Source organism: Natator depressus, chromosome 5, assembly GCF_965152275.1.
Source record: "Natator depressus isolate rNatDep1 chromosome 5, rNatDep2.hap1, whole genome shotgun sequence".
Taxonomy (NCBI): domain Eukaryota; kingdom Metazoa; phylum Chordata; order Testudines; family Cheloniidae; genus Natator; species Natator depressus.
The window spans coordinates 131,410,342-131,435,843 of record NC_134238.1 but is presented as its reverse complement, the minus strand read 5'-3'; positions in this window follow the sequence as shown (position 1 = coordinate 131,435,843).

Genomic DNA, 25,502 nt, shown 5'->3' with positions numbered 1-25,502 from the left:
TCTTCCTTCCTCAGTGCAGGACTCTGCACTTGTCATTGCGGAACCCCATCAGATTTCTTTTGGCCCAATCCTCTAATTTGTCTAGGTCCCTCTGTATCCTATCCCTACCCTGCAGCATATCTACCTCTCCCCCCAGCTTAGTGTCATCTGTGAACTTGCTGAGGGTGCAATCCATCCCCTCATCCAGATCATTAATGAAGATGTTGAACAAAACCGGCCCCAGGACCGACCCCTGGGGCACTCCACTTGATACCGGCTGCCAACTAGGCTTTGAGCCGTTGATCACTGCCCATTGAACCCGATGATCGAGCCAGCTTTCTATCCACCTCATAGTCCATTCATCCAATCCATACTTTTTTAACTTCCTGGCAAGAATACTGTGGGAGACCATATCAAAAGCTTTGCTAAAGTCAAGGTATATCATGTTACGTTCTAATTGACTGAACAATTTAATGAGTATTTTTAATTGAGTTCTTATCACAGGGAGAAAATGGGCTAATGAGAGGCTTTCACAACCTCATTTTCACCCTTATATGGCCAGATGATGTCACCACCAAACTGATCATCAAGCAATCCTCCATTTGTCCCCTGAAGTGCTGCAGTCCCATGGCAGGTGGTTGTATCATTCTGCTCAGCACTGCTGAGGCCTCAGCTGGAGTATCGTGTCCAGTTCTGGGTCCCACGCTTTAGGAAAGATGTGAATAAATTGGAGAGAGTCCAAAGGAGAGCAACAAAAATGAAAACGTGACTGATGAGGAAAGGTTAAAAAGACTGGATGGAGAGGGGACCTGATAACAGTCCTCAAATATGTGAAGGGCTCTTAGAAAGAGGACAGGGATCAATTGTTCTCCATGTTCACTAAGGTAGGACAATAAGCAATGGATCTAATCTGCAGCAAGGGAGATTTAGGTTAGACATTATGAAAAACTTTCTAACTATAAAGATAGTGAAGCTCTGGAATAGGCTTCCAAGGGAGGTTGTGGAACCTCCGTCACTGGAGTTTTTTAAGCACACGGTCTAGGTACACTTGGTCCCGCCTTAGCACCAGGGGCCGGACTAGATGACCTCTCAAGGTCCATTCCAGCCCTGCATTTCCATGATAGCCTTAGTTTCTCTGTGACTCAGTTTCTCCCTCTGTAAAATGGAGATAATAGCTCTTCCCTACCTCACAGGGATTTTTAAAGATAAATGCATCAAGGATTGTGAGATGCACAGAAACTACACTAACGGTGAGGTGTAAGAGTCCTAGATCGTCTCACAGTGCAAAGATGTTTCAACCAATTTTCTCAAGGGCTGAAAATATCCTGGCAGTCTGGGATGGCGGATTAAAGATGACTGCAATACTGATGCTTTGGGATGGATTTAGTCTAAGGCAACTCTAGAGATGGTACCAGCCTGCACAAGTACAGTGGCGCGAAAGCTTCCTGTCTCTGACTCAGGCTAGCATCCCCACTTCGGATCGCACTTAAACACAGGGTGAACTTCAGTGGAACATGAGAGAGCTTTCCTAAAGTGGAACTCTTGTCATTCTGAATATGTCAACAAGGAGTCTGGTGGAACCTTAAAGACTAACAGATTTATTTGAGCACAAGCTTTCGTAGGTAAAAACCCCACTTCTTCTGATGAATAGAGTGAAAATTACAGACGCAGACATCAATGTACTGGCACATGAAGAGAAGGGAGTTATCTCACAAGTGGAGAACCAGTGCTGACAGGGCCAATTTGATCAGGGTAGATGTAGTCCACTCCCAATAATAGATGAGGAGGTGTCAATTCCAGGAGAGGCAAAGTTGCTTTTGTAATAAGCCAGCCACTCCCAGTCCCTATTCAAGCCCAAATTAATGGTGTTAAATTTGCAAATGAATTTTAGTTCTGATGTTTCTCTTTGAAGTCTGTTTCTGAAGTTTTTTTGTTCAAGTATAGCTACTTTCAAATCTGTTATAGAATGTCCAGGAAGATTGAAGTGTTCTCCCTCTGGCTTTTGTGTGTTGCCATTCCTGATGTCCGATTTGTGTCCATTTATTCTTTTACGTAGGGACTGTCTGGTTTGGCCAATGTACATGGCAGAGGGGCATTGCTGGCACATATAACATTAGTAGTCGTGCAGGTGAATCAGCTTCTGATGGTGTGGCTGATGTGGCTGGGTCCTCTGGTGGTGTCGCTAGAGTAAATATGGGGACAGAGTAGGCAACGAGGTTTGCTACAGGGATTGGTTCCTAGGTTAGTGTTTCTGTGGTGTGGTGTGTGGTTGCTGGTGAGTATTTGCTTCAGGTTGGGGGGCTGTCTGTAAGTGAGGACTGGCCTGCCTCCCAAGGTCTGGGAGAGAGAGGGATCGTTTTCCAGGATAGGTTGTAGATCATTGATAATGTGCTGGAGAGGTTTTAGCTGGGGGCTGTACGTGATGGCCAGTGGTGTTCTGTTATTTTCCTTGTTGGGCCTGTCCTGTAGTAGGTGATTTCTGGGTACCCATCTCGCTCTGTCAGTATGTTTCCTCACTTCCCCAGGTGGGTATTGTAGTTGTAAGAATGCTTGATAGAGATCTTGTAGGTGTTTGTCTCTGTCTGAGGGACTGGAGCAAATTCGGTTGCATCTTAGGGCTTGGATGTAGACAGTGGATCGTGTGATGTGTCCTGGATGGAAGCTGGAGGCATGTAGGTAACTATAGCGGTCAGGAGGTTTACTTCAGTATGTGTTTTCTTCAGTTGGGTATCCAAAATAGTGCAACAATGTTCATTTTATAGGAAACGACTTCTGGCTCTAGATAAGGATCCCTGAAATTTCGGCCTATTAACTAAGCATTCATTGAGAGAGAACAGACAAGTGCACAGCCACTGAACAATTTTAAACCTTGTTAAATTCACGATATGTGGAAGAAAGTAATTCAGAATTAACAGGGATTTTTTCCAGATACAGACTATTCTTTAGAAAGGAATCTGTACCAAGAAAAGTTGACATTTCCAAAGCCACTTTTGGGATTGGGTAGCAAAGAGCTAGCTATACTGGCCTAATACCACCAGTGGAATTCCCTTACCCAAGGTGAATCCCTGGCTGCACCTTTAGTGCAATTTCCAGCCACTTTGTGCTGTCTGAGTGCCAAAGATCTCCCCCAGGTGTTTCCAAGCAGTGACTGTGCACTTTGATGGGAACAAGCTCAGGCCCAAATAAAAAATGACTCAAACAAATGCCACCCACCTGCCTCAATGGGTGGTGAACTTGATGGAGTCAGCTGTGAAGGGGGACCGTCCCAGCAGCTAGGGAGGCAGACACTTGCTGAGGGACACCAGTAGTTGCTCCCCTACAGAGGAGTCTCTGGCACCTACTTGGGGGAGAGATATTGACTGGCCAGTATTCCCCAGTTCCCAGGATTTAACCTGGCATGGGGATCATGAGGAGCCTCTTTCAGCACCATTTCAGCAGCCCCACCTGCCCACCTGAACTACAAATGGGAACCCGGCCTGGCAGATGCTACTTGTCTCGCCAATTGCCCATTTGGGGGGCAGAAAGGAATTTTTTTCTCCCTTGGGCCAATTGGCAAAGGACCAGGGAGTTTTTGTGCCTTGAAGGTGCTGGGAGGAAGGCAAGTCAGTTAAGCAGACATGTGCTTAGTACCTACCTGAGGTACTTGATGGATTTGCTAATTCATTGCAACAGTTTCCAATGTGATTAAACAGATAATAGGAAGAGTTCCTAGAGGTAAAAGGACCTGGGATTTTCGTGATATGCCTTGGGCTCACAGAATAGGGTCAAATCTTGTGATCCTTGCGAGCCAGTCCCCACCCTTCTGTACCCTCTGTCCCCCTCATGGGGGGAAGGGTGCCAAGACCCAGAGAGAGATGAATCCTACAGGGAAGGTTGAGGAGTCTCTGTTGTTAGATGTTCGGCTGCATGTGTGTGTTCTCCCTGTGTGCTGCACCAGCTCTGCGCAGACAGCTGGCACAGCTGTCATTGCCCAGACTGCCCAATGACCACAAGATCTGTAAAGGTACGAAGACACCAGGCCAGGTTTATTGTCGACGAAGCATGGTAATAGCACCTGGCAGACTCTACGAGCATACTAAGATATGTATGCCTGTGACAATGGAAGCAGCTCAGTGAATGGCGGGACTTTCCATTCCCCTGTCGACTGAACAAAGACACTCCCTCTCAGATACATCTTTATACCCTGATACAAATATGTTACATACTGCCTCTGACATGGTTAGTTACTGCCCCCTGATGTGGCTACTTATCACCCATCACCTTGTACACATTGGTTCGATTAAAACATCTCTATTACGTACTGTCACCCTGACCTTATCTTTTAGGAGGGGTCAGTGTGTTCCTTGGGGAATGTTTTTGTACCATCCTTGATATCAGGATGTTCTGGTACCCCTTGATATCGGGATGTGTTTGCGTGAGTACTCTGTGCCTAGCACTTCTTAGGAATGTGTATTTCTGCAATAACAGCCCTGTTCTTGCCAGATGCTGTGAGCAGGGCCTGCCTCATACCAGGCCTCTGATACAAGGACTTATGTCTCAGGCTCTCTTCCCACTACAGACCGTACTCCAAGTTACAGGTTATATGATGAGGAGCCCTGTAACTGCTGCGCTGGAACCAATTAAATGCCTGGTATAGGAGAGTGTGAGTAGCAGGCAGGTAGCACCCCTCCCCTTTGCTAAAGTTTAACAAAAGTTGTGGCCTGACGCTTAATTCCACGCATGTGCCTCTCCTCATTTCGCTGCTGCGTTCACATGAGCATGGACTATATAGTCATTATTTGCTTGATTCTGTAGGCCGGCTAGTTTTCTAGGGGATAGTTGTTACGACACCAGAAGGGACCTGCCTCTTTGTAAAATGCAATATGTAGATCATACAGTCAACAACCAAAATGTTTGTGATCAATGGTACTAAAAAATCAAAGGCAAGCATATTTATCATTACTTATATAGGGTGTTTTATTATTACAGCCAGGCATAATGTAGGATTATTGCTTAAAGCAAAATCTAAACTTGGATAAACTAGTTCAAGGTCTGAAAAAGTTGGTAGGTTTCTTATACAAGAAAGCATCAGCAAAGGAATCAGTAATAAATAGGTGCCTTGAGCATTATCACCTTTTCTCTTTTTATTCGAGCCCTTCAACCTCTAGCTGTTGCAATAAGAATGAATCCAGGAATCAAAGGAATTCATAAGAGCAGTGGGGAGCATAAAGCACTGTATTATGCAGATGAAATACTCTTACTAAAGGATAATCCTGGGCAGTCTAGGCCATCTTTGGTGAACATTACAGGAAATTTTGGACCAATGTCAAGCTACAAAATAAAGTTAAGTGCTGTCACTTTTACAGTTTTGTCTCTGTACAATGCCAGATGAGTTGCAATTCCCTAACTCTCTTAGAGAATGACATTCTTGGTTATGATGTTCAATAAGGGAGAGATTCCCATTGACTTCAGGTTCTATATCAGTCTTGAACCCAAACCTAAGCATGTGTATATAAACCTGATCTAGCTCTGAACTCAGCCGCCTTGTCTCTCTGCTAGAAAAATTTATGAATTATCCACTTCTAAAATTGCCATTATATCACTCACTGTGTGCATTAAAAATGAGATGTCTTTGCTTTTAGGAATAATATCCTTCTGCCAATCATTAATCCATATCCCACTGAATAATTATCCTGGTGTAATAAAAATCTATTTGCAATAATTTTCAGATAAGGATTATTATATCTATAATTGGTTTTTTTTAATCATCTACCTTTAGCTCTTTCTCTCCCTGCCCCCCTCCTCCCCCCATTTTGTTGCATGGGGTTAGTGAATCTAACTCACCTTTTGTTCATTTTTGTGTGTGTGGACTTCACATGATTGCAAACAGTGCAATGAAAACCAGGAAAGCAAGGTTTTATTTAAAATAAAATAAACACTGGAAATGTAACCTACAAATTGTGGCTTGGAATTGGCATGACAGAAAACTGCTGGCAATGGAATAGAAATAAAGGAACTCTAATATGTAGGCTGTGGAACTGTCCTAAAGTCTGTGTGTCCTCATGTGAAATGGACCTTTGCTCAGAGTTTTGCAGTGTTGCATTTCTAAAGACACTAACCTAAATTTTCAAAAGTGTCTAGTAGATAAGATTGGGAGAAGAGGGGATTTTTCCCTCCCCATTTTTTGTTTTGTAATTCAAAATTTTGTCAAATTCTGAAATTTTCAAAATTAAAAAACAAACAAAAAAAAACCTGGCTCACACGTAGTAAAAAAAAGAGTGGAAAATTTCACAAATTTCCCCGAAGTATTTATATTCAACATTGATTTGAAATTTAAACCAAGCTATGGTAACGTTTTCAAAAGTGACTTCAGCATGTAAGAGCCTAAGGCCTTGCCTACATTTGCGTCCGCGTGTAGGGTACACATCGCTCTGTGCGGCCGTGAAAGGCAGTTTGCCTCCACACTCACTGAGATGGAAGCTTGCACACAGGGAAGGCAGCGGGGGGGCAGCAGGACACTATGCTGCTAAAACTAGCAGGGTGGCCGTGGGAGGCATTGCTTGGGCACGTAGAGAGCTGTGCAGGGTATATACCCTAGGGTTCAGGCGTGTTTCTCAATGACCAATCCGTGGGCCAGTGCCAGTCTCTGAAGTCTCCCTGACACAGTTTAGGAAGGCAGCAAGCCAGGCCAGGGTATCAAAACGGTTGAGAAAGACTGGTGTAGGGCATTATACTCGCCTAAGCATTGCCTCACTGTCTATGCTGCTATTTATACCCGTGCTAGCTGGGCGCGCATTGTAGGTACTCCACGCACCACCACCAGTGTAGACCTACCCCAAGGCTCGGTGGAACTTAGGAGCCCAACTGCCTGAGTCACTTTGAAAATAGGATTAAATCTAAGCCACTCAAGTGTTTTTGAAAATGTGACCTCTAGTATCTAGTGATTCTGGGTACCCAGCTTGCCCAGCTCCCGCCCTGGTCCTCCTAGGCCTTCCTCTTCATTCCCTACCACCGCTCACCGCCATCTGTCCCAGCATTTCCCTGCAGCGAACAGTCACTGCAGCTGGTAAAGCCATGCCAAGGGACCAGCCTCTCCCCAGAGTCCTCCAGCTCACTTGGCCCCCCTTGCTACATCTTATCGCCTGCCTACCTGGCTGGCCCTCTCTCATTTCTCACCTGCCTATCCCACTCCACTCCACACGGCTCCACCATCTATCCACTCTCTATGATCTCTCCCGCTCTCGTTCTCAGGAAACCGTTCAACTGCCCTCACCACCACACACATTCATATGCTCCAAAAATCACCCTTGGTTTGAGTAATGTCAGGAGCACAGGGTTTAACATACTGCTCAGGTGGGACTTTCCCTTCCACTGCAGCCTTTTTATGCTGCTGCACTGGGGAGAAAAAAGTTGAAATTTTCCATTTAAAAAAATTTCTCCTCATCAAAAAAAATATTATTTTGGGTTAATGAAAACATTTTGTTTCAATAAAATCAAACTGTTCATTTCAATTTTGACATTTTTAAGTATTTTAATGTAATTTTTTGTATATTTTTATTTTAAAATCAGAGTTTAATAATTATTTTCAAAGCACAAAAGAAAAAGATTTTTTTTGTTGAAAAATGTAATTTCAAAATGAAAATTCTAAATACTCCCAACCTTATTGAACCATTTTGTTTCCATTTTAAAAAATGAAATGTCATCAAAATCAACAATTCTGGAACCTGTCAATTTCAGTGAATCAGTATTTTCTAATGAAAACCTGTTCTGTTGGAAAATTTCCAAGCAGCTCTAAGAATCAGTGAGATAATATCAGAATTGGTGAGGAATTAATCAGCGTAAGCAAATCAACACCAATTACTCTTAAATCAAAACCAATATCCACACATGGGAGCGGGGGGTTCGGGGGGGGGGAATGGGGGATAAAAAAGGGGGGGAAGGGAGCACCAATTTAACTAAACCAGTTTCTAAAACGATTAAATCAGAACAATTTTCTCATGTAGACTAGATCGTAGATAATCCTTCACCCATGCCACCTCCCCCAACCTCCATACCCTGTTGTCTATGCTGGACAGGGAACTGTTTCTATCCCTTGAGCACCCTGGGGCCACAAAGATACCATAAAACCACGTTTGCTTCCCTTCCCCCTGGGCTGAGAGTTTTGTACTATGCCTCAAAGAGCCACAGTACTAACTTTCATCCTTATTCTTTTTTTCCCCACTGAACGACCCTCACTCCCCTCCTGCCATTGCCTTCAGCCTCAAAATGTCAGTCCCCTACTCCCAACTGTCGTGGTGTGGGCCTGATAGTTATGATGACCCTGCGAAGAATTTGCCTCTCAACTCCTGGGAAAGCAGCCTGAGAACTACTTGGTGATTTGAAAGCTGATGGATAATATCCTTATGGTGGATCAATTCCTGTAGGCCCAGAGTTTAGGTACAAGATCACATTAGCTAATTTAGATAAGAATGGGCTTTCAAAGTGGATAGTAAGATAAGTGGATCCAGAAATTAGCTTTGTGGAGAGAAAGGAGCAAAGCCAGAAAAGAGGGAAGAATATAAGTCAGACTGAAGGGGAACAATAGCATGAAAGATCAAATTCAGAAAAACAAAAAAAATTAGTGGCCAGGAACCCACATAGTAAGAGGGTTGCCCCACAAATGTCATTAGCTTTCAAATACTTCAAACAAACAAACAAAAAGGATTGGATAGAAGAATTAAATTGCTGGATGAGGGGATGGAAGATTGAGGCCTGATGCAAAACCGACTGTAGTTAATGGAAAGTACACCAGTGATTTCCACCAGCTGTGTCTCAAGCCCCTAAAAAACACTGTCTGTGGTAATTATGTGTTAGGAACATTTCTTTATCATCAGTTCTTAGGAATATCATGGCTCAGAACCTCAGCAACCACAAGGAACAGAGAATACAGCTCAGGATGGGGTATGAAAGGTGCTCTCCTGTCATACAGGAGGGCCAGCTGTATGACAGTGGACATAATTTAGGATTACAGCTAGTTGGAATTTTTACAACAACAGAAAAATGTTTTTTTGACCAAAGTGAACAGTTTCTACTTAGATTAGAAATGAACACGGTATACTGCAAACCAATGGTGAATCAACCCATCAAGTCAGGCATGAATATTTTGAAAGAGTAATGAACGAGGAGACCCTAAGGGAGGAGCTAAGAACACATAAGCCGAACCTGAGCGCAATAGGCTGCACACAGGAGGAAGGGGTTGTAGAGGGACTCTGGAAAATGAAAAAGGAGAAAACACTTGGCCTGGATGAAGTACCAGCAGATGTGCTTCACTGACATCATTACAAAGAGAAGGCATCAAGTATTTTACAAGTCTGTTCAATGATATTCTTAAGAAAGCTTATGCTCAAATAAATTGGTTAGTCTCTAAGGTGCCACAAGTACTCCTTTTCTTTTTACGAATACAGACTAACACGGCTGTTACTCTGAAACCTTAAGAAAGAGAAAATGCCAGATGAATGGCATTAAGTCTTTGTGGTGCCCATTTTTAAATAATAAAGGAGATAATACACTTTGTGCTGATTAATGCCCAATTAAGCCTATGTCCCATGCTATGGAAGTGTGGGAGAAGATTATTGAAAAGTGTTGGCATGGAACAGTTGACATTTGGAAGGGGGTCCGAATGGATTTATGCAGAGGAGTAGTACACTGATGTCATATTTGCAGTGCAAATCCTCATGAAGAAGTTCAGAGTCAAGAGACTGCAACTGGCATGATCTCTGCATCTTGGAGAAGGTGTACGATCACATACCAAGAGAATTAGTTTGGTGGTGTTTGTGACAGAGAGGCAAACTGGATGGATAAAATGGAGTGGCTAGGTAGTCAAAACCAAATGGGACTACAGCAGAGAATTTCCAGAAAACGTGGGCCTGCATCGGCGTCAGGGTTGAGCTCTTTTTGTTTGTGGTTATTTTGAATGTGGTAACTGAGAATATTCAAAGGGAGCTGCCTTGGAATATGCCGTTCACTGATGACTTACGATATGTGCGGAAGATTGTGAGACCCTGCAAATCAACTCTGAACAGTGGTCACACAGCTTTGAGAAGGCTGGCCTTAGAATGAACTTTAGTCAGACTTAGGCTATGATAATGGAGGGAGGAAGAACCACCATAAAGGATATTATAGGAGAAGAACTTAAAAGAGAGAAAGAATGTAAATATATAGGATCGATGATTGCTGACAATGATGCCCTCCTGAACGATGCTGGCATTTTACCAAAGTTGCTTGGTCCAAATGGCGGGAGCTGACCCCAATTCTCTGATAAAAAGATGCCAATAAAAGTTACAAGGCACAGTGTAAAAAACTGTAATTTGACCCATCCTAGCATATGGAACAGACACTTGGTCAGCAACAAGAAATCACACTCTCTACCGTGGAATGAAGACGTTGAGTTTGTCAACTATTTGGACACTTCGCGCTAGGCAACAAAAGGAGGCTGTGAGGGACCTAATGCAGGTTGCCCCAACTGAAGACAAGTTGAGGAGGTTAGACTTCTTTGGTATAGACATGTCCGGTGGAGACCTGAGAGTTATATTGGTAGGATGGCTCTTGCAATGATCATGGATGGAAGATGAACAAGGGGGAGGCCAAAGACTCGGTACGTGGACTGGATATCAGCAGAACTTGGAGAGACCAGTTTGCACAACAGCCAGGCCTACAGTCATGAGTTTTGGAAGAAGGCTATTAAAGTTGCTGACCCTGAACAGGGAAGTGGAAAGAAAGAGAGAAAGAAAGACAGAAATTTTGTTTTGGTCAAAATTTTCTGTGTTCTTTTTCATTGAAAAACTGGTAACCAAAACTCAAATATTATTCAGTAAATGTTTGGGTTTTGGTAAAAAACAAACAAACAAACTTTTGGTTTGGGTTTTCATTAAAAAAATCTAAAGAAAATTGCAGGAAATCTTGAAAAAAAGAAAAAAAAAAGCAGAAAAATTTCAAATTTTCCCATGATGATAACGGACAATTTTCAGAAAAAGCTACATAAACCGCAATTTAGTAAGACTCCCAAATCAATAAAAGTCATAATTAGAACTGGACAAAAGTTTTAGACTAAAATTTTTTGGCAAAAAATACAGATCCAGCAATACCAGAACATTTTGCAAATTCATGTTGATTTCACTGACCTGAAGTCATTTTTTTCAACTTTTCATTTCACCAAACATTTGGAGAATTTTTGGTTCGGGTCCTTTTTTTTTTTTTTTTTTAACTTTTCAAAATTGCCAACAAACTGAAAATTCCACCACGCTCTGGTGGGGATATTTCTTAATTAGGAATTCAAAAGCTTTCATGCTCCTCCTTCCATGGTATAATAGTATTAATGTATTTATTTGCATTGTGGTAAAGCCTAGATGCCTGAGTCATGGATCAGAACCCCATTGTGTTAAACTTCTGTATTTGTACAGCACTTCTTTATTAGACCCTGCGGCCTCAGCTGATGAGCTCCTGGTTTGTGATGACACAGCTGATTGGCATTAATGCACTACTTGCAATTCTAGCTCTTTTGTACCTCAGTCAGATTTCCCTGCAAGTCTCCTTTTATTCTAAATTTACACAAGCCAGTGCTGGTTAATCCCTCTTCAAATATCTCACTCCCACAATATCCAGATTAATTTTTAACTTGTCTTTGGCAGCACCTTTCTGATCTCAGTAACATCCAAGCAGACCAGAATGGTACAGCATTTTCTAAACACGATCTGACTTGCTGGATAGTCGCATCATTTATAGGCTCCTCACTTTTAGAATTACATCTTGAGACTGTGTTTGCTTTTCGACGGCTGCCAAATATTGTCCAGATGGTCTTAATGTCACACCACTGTAGGCCTTTTATTTTCTGGACTATACTGGGCTTCCTTGTAAGCTCTAGTCTCTAGGATTATTTCTGGCCCCTTACCTCATTTCCTATCCCTTCTGCTGCATTAGTCATTCATCAGCCCAGGAAACCTCATCTATGTATCCACATCATTTTAGAATGGAAGAGCAGAGGAGAATTAATTTTCATACAGCACCTTTCATACCAGGCTATCCCAAAATGTTCTTCCAAGTAATTAGATACATACTGCCAACTGCAGTTACTGTGCGGGCAAACAGAGCAGCCATTATGCGCTCAACAATACTGAATGCACCTCTTACAACATGCTTTACAGAGAGGAAGAATTTTAGCCAGGAAACTGCGGTTATCACACACTGTCTGATTTGATAAGGCCTCTATAACTTGCATCTGGACAGCACCCAGGATTAGTAGAAAGGACCCTGATTTCCTATTTCATCTGAAGGAACGCATCCCTAACAATGCAGCCATTCCCTAGTATTGCCCTGTAGCATCAGTGTTAAGTATGAGCCCAAGTCCAGATATGTACTCACGGGGTTGCTTTAACTCACACCAGTTGGCTGTGGTAGCCAAGGGGCCTTATGACATTTGAGTACCAGCAGAGGGCGGGGCAGAGTGCACCTGTGCGTCTCCTACATAGCGGGTACGTAGGATGGGAGACAATTGGTGTAGAAGCTGACTATGCTGCTTTATGCCAGCTGAGAGTGCCCCTATACCAGGGCAATTCTCTGCTGGTCACCTAGGCCCAGATACTGCCACTTTGATCTGCCTGAGAGGCCCAAAGTGGACACAAGAAGGGGAAAAAACCGAGCCCTTGATCCTGCTGTGCCTTAGTCCCCAAGCTGTAAATTGGGGAAGATAATAATCAGCTCACCACGCATTCCGTGACGGCAGAATTCACCCCTCGACAACTACTTGTGCTCTAAGCACTCAGCTATCATTTGCAAACATAGATTTCTGACCTTACAGCAGCCAGGCAACCACAAACCTGTGAACTGAATACAAGCTGACTAAGTGTTGCTTCCTGAATGCACAGAAAGCCCAAAAGAATTGCTCTGAGCTTTGTGACCTGCCTCCTTCATCTCAGTCAAGGCACTGTGGAATTTGCCATTTTGTTGCAACCTGACATTTTGTTTTCTACCTCCCTGCCCTGCTGGGACTTTTCTGCAGCTGACTCTTGCTCAACTGCCTTTGGAAGGGGACTTCACTGAGTTATATTGCATGGTTCCCTGGCTTGTTCTAGAGCCTGGCAGCAGGGTGGCTGTGAGCTGTGACTGGAGTCCAGTTTATAGCCAGTGAATGTAGGGAAGCAGAAGTGCAGGCTGGTGAACTGGGCTGCCTAGAGTGTTCACAGCCACTGAGAGTTGGGGAGCTAGGGAGAGGCCAAGCTGAAGCTACCTAAAAGCTCCCCCATGGCAGGGAAAGATGTTCCAGGCCAGGCACCACTTCTACATTGGGAGAGCTGAGACCTGGGAAATGAGTGTCTCTCTAGAATGCATGGAGAGCATAAGAGGGAAAAAACTCATCCTCAGAAATCATAGAATCTTAGAACCATAGAATCATAGGGTTGGAAGGGACCTCAGGAGGGCATCTAGTCCCACCCCCTGCTCAAAGCAGGACCGACCCCAACTAAATCATCCCAGCCAGGGCTTTGTCAACCCTGACCTTAAAAACCTCTAGGGATGGAGATTCCACCACCTCCCTAGGTAACGCATTCCAATGCTTCACCACCCTCCTAGTGAAATAGTGTTTCCTAATATCCTACCTAAACCTCCCCCACTGCAACTTGAGACCATTACTCCTTGTTCTGTCATCTGCCACCACTGGGAACAGCCGAGCTCCATCCTCTTTGGAACCCCCCTTCAGGTAGGTGAAGGCTACTATCAAATTCCCCCTCATTCTTCTCTTCTGCAGACTAAATAACCCCAGTTCCCTCAGCCCCTCCTCATAAGTCATGTGCCCCAGCCCCCTAATCATTTTCATTGCCCTCCGCTGGACTCTCTCCATCAATGGATCTCTCTCCTCAGTGGATTTCCCCTCACTGAATATAGTTTGAGTCATAGCTGTGTTTGCATGGGGGTGGGGTGGATGGGGAAGAAGGGTATTTCACAGTGACAGAATAAATTAATGTTGCCATGGAATGTAGAGTTTTTGCCACAGAATTCCGCCAAGGAGGACGCAGGACCCTGATAGTGATAATACTTCTCTCTTGGCCTTTGTCTGTCCTGTTTACTTACGCTTCAAGCTCTTTAGATCAGGGACTGCCTGTCACTATGTGTTTGTACAGGGCCTAGCACGCTGTGGCCCTGATCTCAACTGGGGCTTCAAGCACTACTGTAACATAAATTAGAATAACAGTAACAAATCCAGTTCCCTCTCTGACAAGTGATTTGCAGCACAACACAAGCAATTCAGTGAACTTAGCTGCCATGCTTTTCTTATGGATCCAGCCTGCATTTCTGTGTTTGCAGTTGCTGAAACCGCATGTGCAATGAGTATTTGTATGCATAACCGGGTATGCTAACCCAAGTAAACATACAACTGCCTGATTTAAAACAGTCAGCTGTGATTAATGCACATGCAAAGTAAGATACAGCTAGACACAGATGCTGATTTTTAAACTCATGAAAATCATACTTGAATTTTTTTTCAATCTTGTTGCTTATCAATGTTCTTGTAAAAGATCGGTCATTTCCTAAAGCCTCCATAGTTCCTTTTCCCATTCTCAGTGAACTCTCTCAGCAAAATTTTTTCCGGCCGTTTACTACTTCCTTCCAAGTTCTGAGATACAATTTTCCAACCCTGGTACTTTCATAACTTCCCATAGTTTTTGCATTGCCTTAGCTGCTCAGATGCAACAATAAATCCTTTCAAAATTTTGCTCTCCGCACCCGCAGGAAAATGCAGCTTACTCTCTAGGATGCTCCAATCAGCTTCTTTCATGACCACTGTGGCAAAGATATAATTTAAATTTTGGCAAATAGCAACCTCATCTGCAGCCAGCTTTCCACTCTTGTCCTTCACAAGTGGAATCAGAAGGTTTATTCGATTATCAAAACAGAGCCCTGACCAATGGCAAACAGGCTGTCAGGTGATTTGCTATCCTTGACGTCATCTAAACAGTGAATGATTTCAACAGGTGGCAGATACTTCCTTCTTTTTTTTTTTTTAAAGTATGTGTTCTCAGCATAGTTGTTGATGAATGTCAAAGCTTTTAACTCCTTGTCACCTGGATCTGGGTTACTCCCCAAATATTCATCATTCACCTGAAGCACCTGGCACAGAAAATTATGTGCAGGTTTGAAGATCAGCATCTGAATTTATGACTGTCCTTTTCTGGGGTGCAATCCAGACCAGTGAGGGGGGTTGTCTCACCACCTGCCCTGTAACCCTGAGTGCCTTAAATGCTCTGCTGCTGTGGTTCTCTTGTCTGGAAAGCAGCAGACAAGTATGCAGGTTACACCCTGAGTGTCTGTGTCCTGTGCATCGCTGGATCAGCAACTCTGACTCCAGCAACCTGTCTAAAGCACAACAGCCCCACCCTTAATGGGGGTAAATAGACCCTTCCCTTTAAGCATAGCACCGAGTTCGTTTACAGTAAAAATAAAACACGTCTATTAACTAAAGGACATAGGTTAAGTGATGACAGGTAAAAGAAACAAAAGCGGAGATGGTTACAAGCAAATAAAAGTAAAAACATGCATTTAAAAGTCTTATCTTAATCTAGCAAGGTACAGGCTTTGTTCAACATGTTTTGTCTCTCAAATCTTCCTTCATTCCAGCCATGGCTGACTTTCCCTCAGTCAGGATCTTCCACAGAAGTACAAGGTGCTGGCTTTCCTTGTCTTCCTAGGTGAAAGATCTTTGCCTAAACAGGTTTTTCACCTATATTCAGTTCCCAGAGACTTCAACCCCTCCTTGGCTGAAGGACCCATCTTTCTTAGCTTCCAAGAGCTCTGGCCCCTTGTGTCTGCCTAATGATGAATAACTTAGATGTTCTCTACCCCTCACTTTATAGTCCAGTAAACCTTTGGAAAGCATCTCTCTCAAAGTCCATTGACCTTGCTTCAAGAGGCAGGAACGCTTCCTGGGGGTGCCATCTCCATCCCTGGTCAAGATTGTTAAGTGGTCATCTTTCCCCACTTGCTCTCCTTATGGCTTTGTGTACCTTGCATTTAAATTCTTCTTCATTTTCTCTGCCTGATAACCACACTGATCAGACAAGCAAATACACAGAAACCTGAAGAAAAGCTCTGTGAAAGCTCGAAAGCTTGTCTCTCTTACCAGTTAAAGATATTACCTCACCAGTCTGGTCTCTCTAATATCCGGGGACCGGCATGGCTATATCAACACTCCATAAAGCAAATGCACAGTCTACTGTGATCTAGACATGCTGACTCCCAAACTAGTTTGTGAGCTTTGATGGTTTTGTTTACTGCATGTGTAAATTGCAATCCCACTTGTCACTCGTCAACCCTACTTCAGGTGTGTTCAAGACCTGGGCAGACCTGTTTTCTACTTGGTTCAAATACAGATTTAAAAACATAATATCAGAGAACATCCTTACCTCCGCATACTGCGTGAATACATACATTTCCCAGTGATATTAATCTACAGTGTCATTAGTTTTTCAATGACATATTACATGAGGCCTTTTAGATACCGATCATGACACCAATGAGTCGGGTACACTGGTCAAGCCAGCTGAAACCCACTGCTAGATACCAAGGAGCTCCCTGCTCTTGGGATGCTGTTAGGGTCCCAAATTACCACCCCATAATTCCAGAGCATTGTGTCAAAGTGGGATAAAAGGAGAGATAAATAGTTTTGCTTTCAGGTCAGAGCAATAAAAACTGTGCGAAATGATGTTCTAGGTCTTTAGCTCTAAACACATTATTATATGAAATATCTATTAGGCTAGGGTCTGAGCTGGTGTGAACTGGTGTAGCACCATAGAGGTTAACGGAGCTGCATTGATTAATATCAGCAGAGGATATGGCCCATTCTCTTAGTTAACTGAGAGCCTGATTCTGTTCTCCCCCGTCTTGATCTGCCACCTCACCGATTGTTAAGTAGCCCCTCACTCTATAAGCAGCCTTAGTTAGAGTACATGTGGATTTGGTTCGTTCTTGTGGATCACCATCAGAATTGTTCACTGAGCTCCCATCGCCAACACTTGTGCAAATCCCCTGAAGGTTGATGGGGTTGTACAGGTGATGGGGAGGGCATCATCTCAAGACATGGTGGTGCACAGGTATAACTGAGAATCAGGTTTGGCCTTTATTTCTGCTGCTAATGAATGAGAAGGAATGAACCAGCTTGGTCTCAGATCTGGGATCGAGTTCCTGGGGCTGACAGATGGGGGGAAAAAAGCTTCGTACTTGTAAACTGGGCAAATTTGATCAGACACTAGTTGAGAAACTATGAATATGCAGCTTCATGATGCCCTTTCTCAGTCACTCCTCAGAGCCACACTTTAAAGGACAAGACCATGCATCAGTCGGACACATTATTGGGTCCAGGGTATTATTGTAGTGCATGTTTCTTGCTGGAATACCATCCAGGATCCAGAACACAAAGTGAGTGCTGCCTTCGTCCTACTGCATGTTGGATACCTTTGTGTAAAGTATTACTCAACCTCAAAAGGCAACACTCATACACAGTCTGGATTTGTGGCCTACCGTACGACAGTCCTACATCCCATGGAAGCACTCAGCACTACTACACAAGTGTCAGCTAAGCAGAATGTTATGCAATTTTGCTTGTGCCACTGTGTATGAGATTGGATCCTAAGACAACTCCTGTCTTACATTTTCAAATACTTGGAACCATGGCTTATATAACATTTCAAATTTATGTGATACTTACAGAATTCACTTCTCCACAATGACTTTAGAGACACTCAGAGCTAGATCCAACTAGCTATTTACATCATGTTCTGAACACCTTACAAGACACTGAAAAGATTGGAAGGATGAGTCGTTTTGTCACTGGAACCAATTATTAGAATTTCTAAGTGTTTAACAGGCAGAACGTCAGGGTTGAAAATCTGCCCATCTGGCCATGCAGATCTGCATGGCAGTTTATTCTACAAGGTAATGAAGGGTATCCGGAGTCTTTGGGCCAGATCTTCAGTTGGTGTAAATTGCTGTAGATCCATCAAAGCCAATGATGCTATACTGATTTATGCCAGCTAAGGATTTGGCCTTTAGTTTCCTGGGGAAGTTCCAAGGGCTTGAAAACACTTTGGACGCTCATTCCAAGCCATCATGAGGGTTATCCTCTATTTGTGGAAGATACTGGGAGGTGACAGGGACCTTCACCCACAATCAATCCTCTAAACAAGTCAGTAGGATCCCTTCATACAAACCCAGACCCCAGGATTCCAAAACAATAGAATGGTTTTTTTCCTTTGAAACTTTTTCCTGTTCCAATGTTGGTTTTTTCCAGCATTAAAAATTTGAATATATTTACTGTCTTATTTTAGAGATGAGACATCTTGATGCCTCAGACAAGAGACCATCTCTCTGACAAACTGAAACGCTAGCAGAAGCAGGAAGTTGCAACCAGGAGGAAGTGCAGAGCAGGAAGTGGTTTCTGACAAAGGGCATCTGATCTCAACAAAGCTCTCATGCAGCAAAGCACGGAACACACCCCAGCACCACCAGGTGTCACCGGTCTGTTGGGGAACTCAGAGCCTCCAACGCGGCTCATCATTCCAAGAGAGACAGATGGACAAGCTGGTGCACAGTATGGGCAATGATGCACTCTCAGATTTGCTCAGACTCTTGAGATGCCCAAGATGAATGCCAGGAAACTGAAGTGCCTGAATATTTGAGCCGCCTGTGCTCCAAGGTATCAGTGTAACCTCTGGGTGTCCTCCTCAGAACTCGGTAGGTAAGAAATTGAGCTGAGCAAAGTCTTGCCAAAATACTGACGTGATCTCTGCCTCTTCTCTGCCTTTGCTTTTTCTGCAATCCTTAGAGCATCCCTTTCAACGGCCTTTTACCTGGCTCCAGCAGTGGTAACAGGATCTTGTCAGCTGGCTGCCTGCCACATTTCCAAGAGCTGGAGAAAGCTGTCAAAAAGTGGCTGTCTCCCACCCCTTCCAGCTTAATTCTCCTGATCTCAGTGGAGATGGAATTCAGCCCCAAAACTCCCTTCATCTGATATTCCACAGAGGCGAGAGAGTATCACTTCAATCCAGCCTTTTACATTTGCCTTTATTAGCATGCGGGGTGTTTTTTTTTTCTATTAGCTTTAATAGTAATTTGAGAATGTGGATTCCTACCTCCAGGTGTCAATTTCGCTTTAATTAAATCTCCAGGTCTGCGAGAGTGCCAGATGTCCTGTTCAGAGAGAAAAGGGGATTTGCAGTGAAAATGTGCACCACCCGAGAGTTCAAAATAAGAACACAGGTTAGTGCTGTGCCTTAATCAAAGCTAATTAAACCTTAAAGAGCTCCCTAATTTGAAGGGAAGTTTATTTTGTGCAGCAATCTGGGGATGTCTGAGGTTTAGCGGGAGGTGGGGGGGTGGGAATGGGATTACATTGTCAGCTTCTTGGGCCAGGGATGGTCTTTTAGTTCGGTTGGCTGCTGGTCCATGACTAGGGCTCCTAGGCACTATAGTAATAAATATAAATAATCAACCGTGCCATGCTGGTACAAATGACTCCCCTCCTCTCCTCTCGAGCATGGGGACTCGATTGTGACACTCCAGTTCCCAGACTGCTCCTGGGGCCATGCAACGATGTGCTGCCCCTGGCTCAGGGTTTGACCCAAAGCCTCAGCTGAGCCCCCAATGGATACACATTAATGTCCTTGAGAAAGAAATACCCACACACAGCCAAAGCCTTACCTGCTCATATCCATGGTACCTTGGGAAACATGAAGGAAAGGAGGTGAGTGCTTTGAGTGGGATGTGGCACAGTTATGCTAAGCAGCCTCTACCTGGCACCAACAAGAATATAGATTTATTTATTAGGGCTGTCAAGCAATTAAAAAAATCACGATTAATTAATAATCGGGCTGTTAAACAATAATAGACCATTTATTTAAAATTTTTGGATGTTTTCTACATTTTCAAATATATTGATTTCAATTACAACACAGAATACAAAGTGTACAGTGCTCACTTTATATTTATTTTTTATTACAAATATTTGCACTTTTAAAAAAACAAAAGAAATCGTATTTTTCAATTCCCCCATTACAAGTACTGTAGTGCAATCTCTATCATGAAAGTTGAGCTTATAAATGTACAATTATGTACAAAAAACCTGCATTCAAAAATAAAACAATGTAAAACTTTAGAGCCTACAAGTCCATTCAGTCCTACTTCTTGTTCAGCCTTGTCCCTCTCAGATTTTGGACAGCACTTCAGATTCTTAAACCTTGGGTCCAGTGCTGTAGCTATCCTTAGAAATCTCATATTGGTACCTTCTTAGCGTTTTGTCAAACCTGCAGTGAAAGTGTCCTTAAAACAAACACCATGTGTTGGGTCATCATCTGAGACTGCTATGACATGAAATATATGGCAGAATGCAGGTAAAACATACAATTCTCCCCCAAGGAGTTCAGTCACAAATTTCATTAATGCATTATTTTTTTTAAATGAGCATCATCAGCATGGAAGCATGTCCTCTGGAATGGGGGCCAAAGCATGAAGGGGCATATGAATGTGGGGCATATCTAGCATGTAAATACCTTGCAATGCCAGCTACAAAAGTGCCATACGAATACCCGTTCTCACTTTCAAGTGACCTTGTAAGTAGGAAGCGGGCAGCATTATCACCCGTAAATATAAACAAATTTGTTTGTCTTAGCAGTTGGCTGAACAAGAAGTAGGACTTAGTGGACTTATAGGCTCTAAAGTTTTACTCTGTTTTGTTTTTGAGTTCAGTTATGTAACAAAAAAAAAGTCTACATTTGTAAGTTGCACTTTTATGATAAAGAGATTACACTACAATACTTGTGTGAGGTGAATTGAAAAATACTATTTCTTTGTTTAGCATTTTTACAGTGCAAATATTTGCAATCACTGTACGCTTTGTATTCTGTGTTGTAATTGAAGTCAATATATTTGAAAATGTAGAAAAACATCCAAAAAATTAATAAATTTCAATAGGTATTCTATTGTTCAACAGTGTGATTAAAACTGTGATTAATCACGATTAGTTTTTTTGAGTTAATCGTGTGAGTTAACTGCGATTAATCGACAGCCCTACCATTTATTGCTGTTTCTTTCCAAGATAACTTTAGGTTTCGACTAGCAAGAGGTTAGGGGGCTATTACTACAATACGGTGACTATTCCTTTAATAAGAAAGGAGGACTTGTGGCACCTTAGAGACTAACAAATTTATTTGAGCTCTCTAGGTGCCACAAGTCCTCCTTTTCTTTTTGCGAATACAGACTAACACGGCTGCTACTCTGAAACCTATTCCTTTAATGTTTTCTTTTATTCTTTCCTGTGTGTCCACTGTAATATTGGCCCATGTTAAGTTTTGAATCAAGGGCCAGAATAGGCCCTCAGTTACATCCACATTTGCCTGTTGACATCGCCGAGGTAGCACAGGCTTAACTGTAGCTAGAGTTAGGTATTAAAAGATTTTTTTTAAAACAGAGAAACTGCAAGTGGCTGCTGTATTGATCGTTTCCCAGCAAAGTCAATGCCAGACTTGTATTACCCATGTCCTTATTCCTCAATAAAAGGAAAAGGAAAGTATGTGCGACATCCTATTTGCTAAGGAAATACTCTGGGTTCATCTCTGAGGACATACCAGAAAGAATCTGGGGAGATACATTGGTAATATAGACAGCCATAGCAGGCAAAAGGAAAAGGTTTTCACAGCACAGCACAGCACATTGTGAGGAACAAGCTTTGAAATGATTTATCTATTTAAAAAGGCACTATGGGGCCAATCTGACTCCCACTGGTTTCAATGTCCAGACACCTAGGATAAGAGTTCCTATATTATTTTGTGATAACACCTTTCCCATTTATTGTAATTGACTTGTTTATCTATGGTACCTGTATCTGAGTGTCTCGTAATCTTTAATGTGTATAGGTAGGGAAGTCCTACACTCCCCATTTTATTGATGAGGAACTGAGGCACATAGAAGCTAAGTGAGTTGCCCAAGGTCACATAAGAAGTCCGTGACAAAGCAAAGACTTGAACACAGGTCTTCCAAGTTAGCACCCTAACCTCTGACTCTTCCTTCCTCCCATCTCATAAGCAAACTAGGGAAATGGGGTCTAGCTGAAATTACTGTAAGGTGGGTGCAAACTGATTGAAAGCCTATACTCAAAGAGTAGCTATCCATGGTTCGATGTCAGTCTGGGAGGGCGTATCTAGTGGGGCCTAGAGGGGTCAATCCTGGCTCTGGTTAGAGAGGATCCTGGGAGATTTAGGTTAGCTATTAGGACAAACTGTCTAACTAGAAGGGTAGCTAAGCTCTGAAATAGACTTCCAAGGGAGGTTGTGGAATCCCTATCACTGGCGGCTTTTAAGAACAGGTTGGACAAACCCCTGTCAGAGATGGTCTAGGAGTTTACTTAATCCTGCCTCAGTGCAGTGGGCTGACCTACAATATTTCTCGAAGTCCCCTCCAGTCCTACATTTCTATTATCTTAAAACCTCACCTCACATCTTAAATCTAGTGCATAAGACACCTTCACCAGCGCTCCATTTACCATATATGTGTCACCTTCCAAATATCAGCCAGAGCTGAGGAAAAAAATTATTTGCCCAATTTTGCCATTTAATATTAATTAATAGTTGCAAAAACTTGCAACTTTCTCAAGTGCATTCGCTATTTGAAGTTATTCACCCTATAATTGTAACAAAGAATTCTTCGCCTGTAGCATATTGGTAAAGCAGTTCTTTGCAAGCATTCCATATTTGAAATTCAAAATTTGACACCCCTTAGTAACAGGGTACATTCTGTTCCTTGACTGGAGGGCGTCACTCTTTGAACTGAGTTTTTGATACAAATGCTCACATTTGCAATATCCATAACTTGTTTTCTGTGAATAGCATACAACATTTTCTTACATTGTATTGTTTCAGCATGCATTCCTAGAGAAAGGAAGTGAACACAGTTGAATTCTATCTTATACTTTTATACTGCAACCCATCACCATAGTGCAAAATTTCCAGAAAGAGCCCTAGAGAACGTAACGAATGTGCACAACACACATTCTCAGGAATCTGCCAAGGGCAGGCCTTGAATTAACCATACACATATGATCCTCCGGTTCCCTATCCGCACATATTGAGTCACTCAGTTATTCTGTCAGTAAACCAGAATTCAAACAAATATTTGCAGATTTCCGCCCCCACCATATTCTCAGCTGTAGTGCCAACATTCATGTGAAATATTGTCATTTCGTGTTAATTTTACTGTAGCAATGACCAGAAATCAAACGCCTTATAGGACTTAGTTTTGCAATCTCGTCATAAAAGATCAATGGGAACCTATGTTAAAAAATGTTATGATACTAATACAAAACATAAAGGACCACATTTTCAGTTGCTTTTGATTGACGTAGCTCCATGAAAAAAAAAACAATGGCCCTATTCCAATTTACATCAGATGGGAATCTGGCCTCAACTTATGGGTCTGATTTTCAGCTCTGTTCCACCAGTGTTATGTTGATATGACTCTATTAAATTAATTAAATCAATGTAAAAGTGACGTAACTGAGTTAGACGGTGTGGGTCTATTTTACTGTCAGAATATGGTAAATATAATAAAGCTTTCAAGTTGAGCTGTGAAGAAGCCAACATTTCCATTTCACTGGAAACTCCATGGTTTTGAAATCCACTTTCATTCCGAATCAGAACAAAATGGAGAAATTCAGAATTTTCCACAAAATGAAAAATTCCAAAACATATTGGTTTGGGTCAATAGAAACATTTTGTTTAGATAAAATCATAGAATCATAGAATCATAGAATATCAGGGTTGGAAGGGACCCCAGAAGGTCATCTAGTCCAACCCCCTGCTCGAAGCAGGACCAATTCCCAGTTAAATCATCCCAGCCAGGGCTTTGTCAAGCCTGACCTTAAAAACCTCTAAGGAAGGAGATTCTACCACCTCCCTAGGTAACGCATTCCAGTGTTTCACCACCCTCTTAGTGAAAAAGTTTTTCCTAATATCCAATCTAAACCTCCCCCATTGCAACTTGAGACCATTACTCCTCGTTCTGTCATCTGCTACCATTGAGAACAGTCTAGAGCCATCCTCTTTGGAACCCCCTTTCAGGTAGTTGAAAGCAGCTATCAAATCCCCCCTCATTCTTCTCTTCTGCAGACTAAACAATCCCAGCTCCCTCAGCCTCTCCTCATAAGTCATGTGCTCTAGACCCCTAATCATTTTTGTTGCCCTTCGCTGGACTCTCTCCAATTTATCCACATCCTTCTTGTAGTGTGGGGCCCAAAACTGGACACAGTACTCCAGATGAGGCCTCACCAGTGTCGAATAGAGGGGAACGATCACATCCCTCGATCTGCTGGCTATGCCCCTACTTATACATCCCAAAATACCATTGGCCTTCTTGGCAACAAGGGCACACTGTTGACTCATATCCAGCTTCTCGTCCACTGTCACCCCTAGGTCCTTTTCCGCAGAACTGCTGCCTAGCCATTCGGTCCCTAGTCTGTAGCGGTGCATTGGATTCTTCCATCCTAAGTGCAGGACCCTGCACTTACCTTATTGAACCTCATCAGATTTCTTTTGGCCCAATCCTCCAATTTGTCTAGGTCCTTCTGTATCCTATCCCTCCCCTCCAGCGTATCTACCACTCCTCCCAGTTTAGTATCATCTGCAAATTTGCTGAGAGTGCAATCCACACCATCCTCCAGATCATTTATGAAGATATTGAACAAAACCGGCCCCAGGACCGACCCCTGGGGCACTCCACTTGACACCGGCTGCCAACTAGACATGGAGCCATTTATCACTACCCGTTGAGCCCGACAATCTAGCCAGCTTTCTACCCACCTTATAGTGCATTCATCCAGCCCATACTTCTTTAACTTGCTGACAAGAATACTGTGGGAGACCGTGTCAAAAGCTTTGCTAAAGTCAAGAAACAATACATCCACTGCTTTCCCTTCATCCACAGAACCAGTAATCTCATCATAAAAGGCGATTAGATTAGTCAGGCATGACCTTCCCTTGGTGAATCCATGCTGACTGTTCCTGATCACTTTCCTCTCATGTAAGTGCTTCAGGATTGATTCTTTGAGGACCTGCTCCATGATTTTTCCAGGGACTGAGGTGAGGCTGACCGGCCTGTAGTTCCCAGGATCCTCCTTCTTCCCTTTTTTAAAGATTGGCACTACATTAGCCTTTTTCCAGTCATCCGGGACTTCCCCCATTCGCCACGAGTTTTCAAAGATAATGGCCAAGGGCTCTGCAATCACAGCCGCCAATTCCTTCAGCACTCTCGGATGTAACTCGTCCGGCCCCATGGACTTGTGCACGTCCAGCTTTTCTAAATAGTCCCTAACCACCTCTATCTCCACAGAGGGCTGGCCATCTCTTCCCCATTCTGTGATGCCCAGCGCAGCAGTCTGGGAGCTGACCTTGTTAGTGAAAACAGAGGCAAAAAAAGCATTGAGTACATTAGCTTTTTCCACATCCTCTGTCACTAGGTTGCCTCCCTCATTCAGT